Below are 12027 nucleotides of genomic sequence, written 5' to 3'. Positions count from 1 at the left end.
GAATGAAAATGAATGTTGATAATTGATAAAACGTCGTCGATATATCTAAATGTTGAATTGAAGGTCACAGTAAGAGACTTCTTTTCATGTAGAGTTTTTTAATCAATTCTGCTTCATATGAATACAAAAATTGGTCTACTTATAACGGGGCGCAATTTCTCTCCAAAAACTACATAGATTTTGTCAATAAAAAAACCACAGACATCTTTTTGACATCACCTTCCGAGTACTTGTATGTTCAATCAGAATGTTCTTTTAACACAATAACTTTTCAAATGACCAATGACAAAGTATCAAATTTATGAGATCCATTTTTATTCAAAAGCAGATGTCTATGATGTCAAAAAGCCTGGACTTTAATTTATCGCGGGGAATGGTTGTATAAAGTGTTTAAAAAATCATATGTTTTGATGTTATTGCTCTTGGTGAAATTTTGTTATATCAATTTCTCTAAAAGCTCCTATGAGTTATTAAGTATCCACATTTGATTTATACCACTTTAATATAATACATGTATGTACAGTACTCTTCAAGTTCCTCCTTCATTGCTGTTAATATTTTAGTGACAAGTAAAGAAAGAGGCCTTGAAGCATTAATGATGACCATCGACAAAATCAAAAATAATATCCAAGTGTTCGGGAGCTTTGTCCCTTCCTCAGGACAAAGAAAAGATTAGAAAGTCATAAAAACAAAGAAAATGTGAAAAGTAGAAAAAAAAACTAGCACTTCAACTGACCTGCTAAATCCTAGTTATTTACAATTTTGCATATTTAATTTGAATGTATAAAAAAAATTGAGTTGATATAATTACCACTGTTGGTAAAGTGCGAATTGAGAAAAAATTGGTTTCGTATACTTGCTACTATATGCATCTGTGACTTGTCTGGTTAAAATATGTTTTTTGAAATAGCAAATTAAAACATTTTGGTAAGCAAATTGACAAAATAGTTGAATAAAAGACATCGCACTCGTATCTAATGACACATATAGGGCTAGAGGACTACATGAAATTTGACAGGTTAGGGGATAACTCTAATTTTAATTAAACGTTACTCAATACTAAGGAAGCAAATGGCTTTGAATAAATAATTTCCTAGGAATTTGATAATAACTAGTCAATTTGTAAGTGCTACAACTGGTTTCTGTAAAAGCATTTACAAGCGACTTTTTATCTGTGTAAATGCGACAACCTGTTAACGTCTATAACGACTGTTTGTTTATGTAACTAAACGTGAAAAATACGAAATTATTAACACTTCCAGGATAAAGGATTACAGTTTTTATACTTTGTAGTCATTTAGTCATTCCAAATAATCCAAAAATACACCAGTACATATCTACAAATATTGTAGTAACTGTAATTTTTCGTCAAATTGCGATCAGCACCTAAAACATAAACGAAGGCATAATGGAAATATTTTTTACTTGCAATACATGTATATGTATATTCAGAGCATGCTATGTGCTTCTTTAGTAATGAATTGCTTTTCATAAAATCTAGAATACCTTCGTACTCACATAATATGTGATTTATTGAAGGAATTGATTTTCACTACTTGATTACGGTAAAGTAGTTAATAGTATCATGTATCCTCTTTAAAAAGCGTAACTATAGAAGGTGAAGTAAAACAATTTGGACGATTACAAAGGTAAAAAACAGGAGAAAATACTGTATGCGTACTTAAAAAAGCGGGCTTCATATTTAAGCGGCTTTGGGGCGGACAACGATGCGCGATTTCATGCATACCGCTAAGAATTCATACATTAATACAATACACGGCACGGACATGTGTAGCGCTAATTCATGCTTATGCCAACAACTCCATACCCCTTGATTGCGCTATATTTTGAATACGCCAATTTATGTACACGTACAATAACTCCGAACAGAATATTGAAGAATAAGAATTTAGATTTCTTATAAATCATGAAATATTCCTAAAAACATTGAATCGGATAATAGGGAAAATAAACAGTGATGTAAGCAATAAATACAAATGAGGAGTGGAAGAACAGTGGCTGACATCCTATGTAGTCTGTGGTGTTCTTTAGATAGGATTGCAAGTTCACTACATGCAGGAGCAGATGTAAATCAATATATTCAAAAAATTCTCCATGATGTTCCCATTTGCATTCACTATTGAGCGGCCTGGCATACCTTCATTCGTGTAGCAGGTAAAATTGTCCTGGTCTAGAGTCAGCAGAGCTCAGTAGACGATTACACCAATCTCGTTATTATCAAGCAAACATTCTGTCAAGAGATTCTGTGATTACGGCTGAGAAATTCTTAGTGGGATCAGAGTCAAGTTTCTTAAAGAAACGCTTCTTGGAAAGTTGTCTCTGGGCCTCTGCTATGTATGTCTCTTTATTGATCTGCAAATGACTTTTTTTTATTCGCGAGAACTTTATTTTCTAAGGTTACACTCATTTAAAGATACACCTAAAGATGCACAGATGTAGCTTTCAACTCAGCAACATAAGGTCAAGGGATATAAGAAATGTATGCATGTTTTACTTTTTTTTAACTCTACGAAGAAACTTTTCATCCATATTTCTTCATTTTATGTACAGAAGTAAGCATCTGAGATTAGTTTGATTATCAGAAAAAAAAGATATACACCTACTACATGTATAACTATAAATATATACCTATTACATGTATATGGGCATGTCGGACCTTTATTTACTGATTTATTTAGCTGTTTAATGTACGAAGGTAATGGACCCAATTACTGAAAAATATAAATACTCTGAAGTAAAATGTTTTAATGCATGAATACCTCCAGTGTTAAAAAAGTTTGAATTTAAAGTACCTGTATTTTAATATGTATTCATCTTTAAGTACCTTATAGTTCTTTGAGTGTTTTCTTATTAAAATCAATTTTAGTGTGTCTCAATTTTCTCAACGGTTAGCTTTAATCACACTTATGTATAAAAAGGGAAATAAATCAGATCTAGCAAACTATCTCCCTATAAGTCTCACAAATACTGATTATAAGATATTAGCCATAGTAATAGCTAATAGAATTTAAAAGGTAATAGACATGTTAATTAGTAAACATCAATCTGCATACATAAAGGGGAGATATAAAGGAACAAATGCAGGAACAATTTTAGATATATTTGAATGTTGCGCAAATACAAATTACGATGAAATTTAACTTTAATTTTTAGATTTTCAAAAAGCTTTTGATTCAGTCGAATGAAATTTCATCTTTGAAACCTTGAAATGTTTTAACTTTGGTGAAAATTTTCTGCAACGGATTTTGATAATGTACAAAGAACCAATTTTTAAACTAAAAAATAATGGATAAATTTATGACTATCAAATATGAATGAGCTAAATAATGTAGTGATTCTTAAATTAAACCAAATTAAGGGTTCTTATCATCATGGCGTAGCGTACATGATCGTAGCGATCATGTAAAACATATTCAAGACAACAAATGCAACTTTTCTTCTAAAAGAAAGTCTTCTGAACAAATAACTCCAAACTTTTTGCTGTTTCATGTACTTCTTTCCTTATTAACAACAGCATCCATGAATCTGCGCATCCATATGCTATAGGTGTTTGTTTATTATTTTGACATTATTATTATTGCATTAACATTTTGTCATTATATTTGTCTGCGAAACAGAAACGAATGTTCAAAGAAAATTCTTCTTCTTTTTCTACAAAATTTATATGTCATAAATTGATTGTTCTGTAAAATAAAAAGATTACGAACAGTGATTAAACTCAAAAACCAATAGGATAATATAAAACTGAGAGCAAGACAAACACAAGCCCCTAGAAATAGCAGAGGAAGGTTGAATTGTCATGGAGGAGAAAACATTCCAAGAGACCAATTGCACTCGATATGAACCTTTTGATTAGCTGTTCCCATTAAGAGTGTTAGGTTAAAAGAATTAAACGGTTAACAAATAGAAAAGAACATTTCAATTTACTTAAAACAGTATTATATACAAGATCGATTATAGCATATATAAGAATACGATCCATGGACATGTGAATTGATGGTTATTTTGCTTATAAATACTAGAAATCTGACTTTGTCCAAAAATCGCCAATTATTAATATACCAACCCCCACCTGTGCTAAAAAATATATTAAATTGATTACAGCAAACAAATATGATCAGATCAGTCCATCATCTCTTAACAAACTGCTTGTATCAAAACATTTCAACGAAATTCAGTTTCAAGAAATCATAAAGTCATTGTTAACAAAATGATGGAAGGGTTCCCTTCAGGCAAAGTAGCCATCGTCACACACAGGGAGATCGTCTTTAATGAGCTCACTATCGCCATTTTAAACTAATTTCCCAGCAGTAATTGAGAAGTCCCACAAAATTTGTTGGGGTTCAATGTCAATAAGAGGACAATTCATTGAATTAAAACAACAATAAAATGGATGTGCTGGGGCATACTGTACTTTAATACTTCTTTACAAATAGTTTCCGGGTAGATCTGAAGTTTTCTTTTCTACATGTAAACTGCAGGAACGCGTACATAATTGTACATTCGAGATAGAAAATTTAAAGATATCAAATTTACTCATTTTGTTAAGGTTTTCAATTCAATTCTTTAGAATTTATCTTTACACGAACCAATTAAACAAATATTAAGTCGAATACATCAGATTGAGTTCAAGATAGGAAAGACTAACATTTGTAATTAAACAAAAATGTACTTTAAAATAACTTCTTTTTATGGAGTCCAATTTTCGTAGTATGAGAGAGAAAAAAATTGGTACATCGGGATTTGATTTCGAGGCTGAAAGAAAACAGTGATGCCGTACGTAGCTGGAAATAGATACATTTCGTGGAGGACATGGATAATGGGTCTCTTCAAAACAAGAAAACGACAAAAATTAATCCTACACGATAATTAGTGGATAAACTTTGTAACATCTATTGAAAGACATGAACTCATGGTTTTTTTCACACCACGAAAACAACAAACATTTAAACCCTCACAAAAAATCAGTGATTTTGCAATAAATTAAGTAAGGACAGTGGATATTGTCTGGTGTTATACTCACATTGAAACAAAGCTTATACATGAATATACCTCAAAACATTATTTAACAGGATTATTACGTTCTTTGATTAATATGAAATATAGATAAATCAGAATAATCAGAATAATCATTGAAAATTGCCTTTTCTGTCATCTATTTATTTTCGACGCTATAACTCACAAACAAATATCGCCATGTACGTCAGGATTTTCATTTTGTTTTTCTGTAATAATGATATTTCTTTTGAAATGAGATATCAAGGTGACAAAAAAAAATCAAAAGAGTAATCAATCTCAAAAGTCCATTGAAACAATAAAATTTGGAGCAGAGCAAACACAGATCTCTAAAAACATCAGAGATGGGATCATGTGCCATGGAGATAAGGAATAAAGTTCTGTAGAACCAACCAAATCTGATTATCGTTCGTCTTTTGACTTTGCAAAAGAAAAACAACATATAAGGCCATCTGTTCTAGAAATATCATCAATAAATAAATCGGAGTTTTCAGTAAGATTGATGAACATCCTTTTATTATGTAATCAAGACACTCAAATTAATAATTCAAATCAAATTTGGTATCATGTGATATCAAAATCACCAACTGCAAAGTCATTAGCTACCAGAAGCAGTCATTTCAGGGGGAAATGTGATGATATGTTAAAGTTAAAAGTGATGTGTGTCCCTTTAGGAAGACAGGAAACCGATGATATATATGCTAAAAATGGGGGAAAAAATGGATTGGATGCCAAAGTGAAATGGAAGTTTTGCTTGTACCTTGCTTTTTATACAGTGTAATGCATGGTTAAATAGTGCCCTGTCGTTGTCTTCATATTTTATCTTTAGGATTATGAAAGAGTGATAGATTAATCAAAATGTGAAACAGAATTATGTAAGATAGTCCTTAATTATCTGCAATATTTTCATTGGAGATATAATGTTATGAAATGCGCAAACAAAGACTGTGTTTTTTTTTTTGTTTTTTTTTTCATAGATAACTGCTTCTTCAATAAAAATCGAATTCGTAAATTTGCGTATCTTCTGATTGATCATTAACAAAATAACTTTATAAAAATCACTCTGAACTCTACACTGAAGTTGATACTAAAAGGACGCTGGAGTTCCTCAATGACAACATTTATGTAGTCTTCGGAGACTAAGTCTTCCAAAAAACTGATGGAATCCCGATGGGCTCTAATTGTGCTCCTTTATTATCTGACCTGTTTTATATTTCTTTGAAGCAGAATTTATTCAAAAACTTCTACATTAGAAGAAGAAAGCACTTGGTGTGGCCTTCAACTCGACATTAAGATATATCGACGACGTATTATGAATTACCAATGTTACTTTCATTTCATGTATCCAAGTGAACTTGAAATAAAAGGCACCACAGAGTCTATCACATTTGTTTCATACTTGAATGTTTATAAACTATAATTAAACGATTAAGGCAAACTTATAACTAAACTGTATGACAAACGAGATGATATCAGCTTTTCCATCGTCAACTTTCCTCATTTATATAGTAATATCCCACTTTCACCCACATATGGTGGTTACATCTCCCAACTTATTCAATACTCACGAGCATGCTCCGAGTACGATCAACTTTTAAACCGAGGCAGGCTACTGAAAGATAAGTTGATGTTACAGGGATTTCAACAACCTCGTTTAAAGTCAGCATTTCGTAAATTCTATGGTCGTTATAATGACCTTGTTAATATAACCTATCATTGGGTCGTATCTTGGCTGACGTGTTTCATACCAATTATTAGATATTTGTTTTTTTTACAGCAACAAATGGCACATAGTGGATGTGATCGGTCAAAAGGGCATGTTTATTCCTCCTAGCTACCTGATCCAACCTCTGGAACTTCCGGAGGTCAGTATTTTATGCCTTGTTCACAGTTTGTATTGTTTGTAGATTTTCTTGAGATTGAACAATATTTGTTATCTTTACCTTTTTTCTCATTAAAATTGAAAGAATCTTCAAATAAATAGCAAATAGAACTTTTATGCATTCCTAATTTGCAATGTTTTGAAAAGTTGAAATATATACATTTGATTATATAATAAATAAAAAAGGATGAATAATGTATGAATTTTTCCCTGGGCTTCGTTAGAACTAATTGAATGGATTCTATTGTAGCGTCATTTTTAATGCAGAAAAAACTTTTTTTTTCTAAATATTTGTACATCATTTTCTCTAATTGCGTGTAGCATCAACAGTGACTACAAGCAGGACACTAAGGTAGCAATATCGATTATCAATATTAGTGATCGTTCTCTGCATTGTAATTAAGATCATTGCAATGTCTCCCCACGGATAAATATGTACACGATTGAGGGGATATTTGTCCATCATCGGAAACAATAAATGTTGTTGCACCTGCGTTTTTATCGATAATTTTCCATCAATGCTACAAAAGCCCTAATGAACGTTTAATTGAGGAAGGAAATCTTTAGGGAGTGAATATACTTAAACAGTTTTAAATTAAAAATGACAAGATTTGATTTTTCTTTTGAGAAAAACAGTCATTAAAACCATGTTAGAATACAACCACTGCACTCTATGTATATACATGTCCAACATTTTCTGTCCTACTGCCTGTGAATCAATCCAATTAGTTAATTAATCAATTATTCTTAGTAATGTAACCAGTTTGATGGGTTTCCAATATTTTACTGCTAACCTTCTTAAAGGTACCGTTCTACAATTATATATAAATACAATGACAGTTTACATAGTTAAAGGTTTCATTATAAAAAAAAAACCATAGTTCTAAAAGTGTAATACAGTATTTGAAAATATATTAAATACTTTGAAATCTTGAATTACATCATAATATTCATGATTTATCTCTTTGAGAAATGATTGTAATAGAAACATTATAATAACTGAACTGCTTGACTTGAAATTGCTACACGTACAGTGAATGAATATAGCCCTTTTAGTAGGTCGATCCATAGATATATCGACTTCACAGAAAAGTATATCGACTGAGCACGAAGTGCGAAGTCGATTTGCTTTTCTGTGAAGTCGATATACCTATGGCTTGATCGAATCAAAGGGCTAAATTTGTTATATTATTTTCATTGGAAAAGAAAGAGACAAGCAAATTCATTATGTAGGAATTTATGGGTTTTAAAGACTTTTCACCATTATAAACATATCTTTGGATTTTCCCTAAATTATTTTAAGTAACTCAAGTCATTATCGTAAAATATCATTTTGCACGTGATAGCAAACAAACCAATCAGACTTATTTACTTACACAGTAAAAATAATATAATCCAATAAAAATATCACAACAAGTTGCTGTCCTTTAAAAAAGGACTGAAATACGTGGATCTTATGCATGTGTTTCTAAACGAAATTCAAAGAAAATTTCTGGATTTAGTGATCTTACAAAGGTGTAATTAAGTTCATTTTTTTTTACATGTATCTTGTAATTTTCATCGTTATTTAAGTCTGCTTAATAAGGCTGTAATGATAAAAAAAAGTCCTGACCTTGAAATGATATGAATATGAAATGTTGATCTAGGTATCTATCACAATTGTAATGTAGCCTTTAGAATTAACAACAGAATTGAAAGAGGCTTAAGCGTGCAGGTATCGTAATGGTTGAATTTTAACTCATTGGCGGATCAAGGGAGGGGGGGGGTTCCGTGTTGGAACCCCCTTTCTTTTTGCAGAAAGAGGAAGAGAGAGAGAGAATGTTTTTTTCTGCAATATAGATATTTTTACGTCTAGTATTTTTCAATCAAAGAAGTACTTCAATCTCTGCCCTTTCTGCTCTCTAGATAGAGTTTTGCTTATTGCTTTCCTCCGTGTACCTTTACAACCCCGGCCCCGGGCTTCGACCATGCATCCACATGTAACATGAAAGATTTCACTTTGATATCATCGGAAGATTCCGGCGAATGTATGGCTATTCCATTTCTGGACCACCTTCTAAAGTAACTACATACTTTAAGAACTATGCATTAAAAGTCATGAAAGAGAGTATCCATAAGAGAATATTTTATTTCCTTATATTATGGGGATATTTTATCAATGAAGAGAAAGGTTCAAAATGTCCCCGTAGTATGTGGGGAAGGGGGCTAACTTTTTCTCTAAAAAACAGTCTTTTGTTATAATTTTAATATATAAGTTTTGATTTGCATTGGAAGCTCCCCCGCACTTTTTGTTGCGGGAAGGTTCAAATACGGTTAATCAAACATTTAAAAGAAATCAATATGTACTGAAAAGTTAGAAGAAGCCCCCCCCCCCCCCCCCGAAATAGGATTTTACAGTGTTGTGCACAGGTTGTTATTTTTAATTTTTTGCTTGCCAACTCTTTTTGGAGGTTGCCCCCTTTGAATACCGTTGCTACGGGCTTGAATTTAACTGCCTGCGGTCATCTTCGCTAGCCAAGGGTTTCTGATACGCTACTCTCCTCATAAACCCTTGGCATACGGTGTTAAAAAAAGTTGGGATTTTTTTCTCAAGTTGTGATTGGAGTTGATCGACATCATTCGACCAATCAGCAATTGTTTTTTGTAAATGACGATATTTGCGTTCGGGATATATCTTGACTCTTTCATATCGGGAATGAAAAACGCAAGTAAACAACGATCCGTAAGATAACATGCCATTCTATGAATAGCTATATGGTGTCATCCAATATCTTAAGCTACGTGCAAAATATGTCATTAAGAATCTATACTGAAGATGTAGATTTGCATTTTAACATGTTTAAATAACAAATTAACATAACTCAATACCTTCTTGTTAATTATTCTTTAAAAACATTATTCTTTTTTCAAATACGCTTTTCTGTCGATGACGCAATCTGTGCGTACCTGGTAAGAAGCGTGATCACGTGACGAAAACAATCCCGTCTTTTGTCAGCACCGTATGCCAATGGTTTATGAGGAGAGTAGCGTATCAGAAACCCTTGGCTAGCGAAGATGGCCTGCGGTGTGACCTAGAACCCCCCCCCCCTTTCAAAATCTGCTGGATCTGCTGGATCCGACCCTGTACTGGAGCACTAGAGGGTCTCGGCACTAGAGGGTCTCGAGTTATCTAAAGCGATATGCTAGGTTATCGATTAACTAGACCAATTCAAAAGCACAAAAAAAGATTAATTATTATTATTGTGTGTGTGTGTGTGTGTGTGTTTTCTCTGTCTCTTTTTAAATAACGGAATGGTTAATATGCAACACTTCTCGGCAAAACAACGTGTTTTTCCGAGCTAACCAGAAGGTCTGAGAAGAAGCGATTGACAATCTCATTGCACGTGTATAGGCTATTTTGTCTTACAAGCACAGGTGTGTGCACTGTTTGCTATTGACGCTTAGACTGGTGACGGTATTTGCTTCGGACATGAAGAACTATACACCAGTTTCATAACATGTGCAGTTTTTTTCTAGTGAAAATTGGAGTAAATTAAAAGTCGAATATCTTGGATATGGGGTAACCCATATCTATTCTTGTTACAACGACCGTCAATGCATCCATGGACGAGTTCATTGGTTACTCTGAAAGGTGGCACAGGTTAACCTTTCGTTAACATTTTCTCCAATGATCTGCCTACTTTGAGTAATTGTACTTTCATAGCAAAATTGTTAGATTTTATCCCCGATTGGCCTATAGTTTTGTCATTTAAAAAATCGGGCTCTTTCGATACATATAACCCAGAACGGCTGGGACTTGACATCTGTACTAGAATTCTATCATTGGAAAGTGTAGCACAGATCTGTAGTACGCAGAATTTTGTTTTAAAGTTTCTCCCTCTCCTCCATATGGAAAACCTTTATCAAGCTATATTTGGATTGCTGTCTATCAAATTATTTTGCGAACCTTGATGCACAAAAATAATGCCGCAAAACATGGTAAAGACTATCTTTTAAAACCTAGTAGATGAATTAAGTTTTTAATTCAACATGTTCTTGAAAGCTGTTAAGCTATCTATATAAGTTCTTCCTACTTATTTAAAATGCTTGTACGTGCCATAAAATTTAGTTTGTATATATGGATATATTATTAAAGAGAAATTCAGATCTTGGTTACGCCAAAGAATACATAAATACGATGTGCAGATTTTAGAGCGAGGTTTACCAATGATTGGCATATTCTAATTCGAAAGGGCGAATTGTGTCTTAGAGGCGAACTCTCTAGCATTCTTGCGCATGCGTAACCTGACGTAAGCCCATGACATCCTTTACACACTTTGCATTTTATACATTTAAAAATAAAACTTTTTATGCCACAATATCACTTACACTATATAGATCAGTCCAAAAGATCTTTCATCTTATTCACTTTGGCTTGAACAAAGCAAATATGGCTTCGGATAATTATTTTCCAAACAGAAAGAAAATTTTATTTAAGAAAATATTTTTTTTTAATTACTTTTTATCAACTTCATATTATAGTGATATTTCTAATAAACCAGGCTCTATCATTCAAAACTATTGTTGATCTAAGATTCTGAAAAATTTAAATGAAACATATATCTATATAAGTATTAAAATGGACATTATGTGTAAGGTGTGACTGGTCAAGTGGGTCAGCACCAGCTCGACAATCTAGAGGTCCCCGTGGGATCAAACACACCCAGTGGCAAACATTTTTTAATTACTACAATTTATTTTTGTATTTTTAAATACTTATAGCAGTATCTTACATAAATTTATTCTCATTTTAACGAACATTCAAGGAACTTTAAGGTTGTTCCTGTTTTAAATAGGGATGCATGCCAACGAATAGTCGACTATTCGACTGTCAGTCGAATGGACCGACGATCGAATAATGAAACGACATTCGAATATTATAATTTTAAAAATGCAATTAAAGAATGATAACGATATGGAATTCTCATTACAAAATTGTGAAAATGTCTTTCCTCGGAGACAGTTGATAAGATAATTTTCCACTACAAAAAACTTGATTTTCCATGTGTGTATAGAATGAAAGTAATTATAAATGCTTCACTACCGCGAGAATTATCTATCACTTACTG

Source organism: Saccostrea echinata, unplaced genomic scaffold (assembly GCF_033153115.1).
Source record: "Saccostrea echinata isolate AGI-Se365-2 ecotype Australia unplaced genomic scaffold, CSIRO_AGI_Sech_v1 ptg000002l, whole genome shotgun sequence".
NCBI lineage: Eukaryota > Metazoa > Mollusca > Bivalvia > Ostreida > Ostreidae > Saccostrea > Saccostrea echinata.
This window is presented reverse-complemented; position numbering follows the sequence as displayed.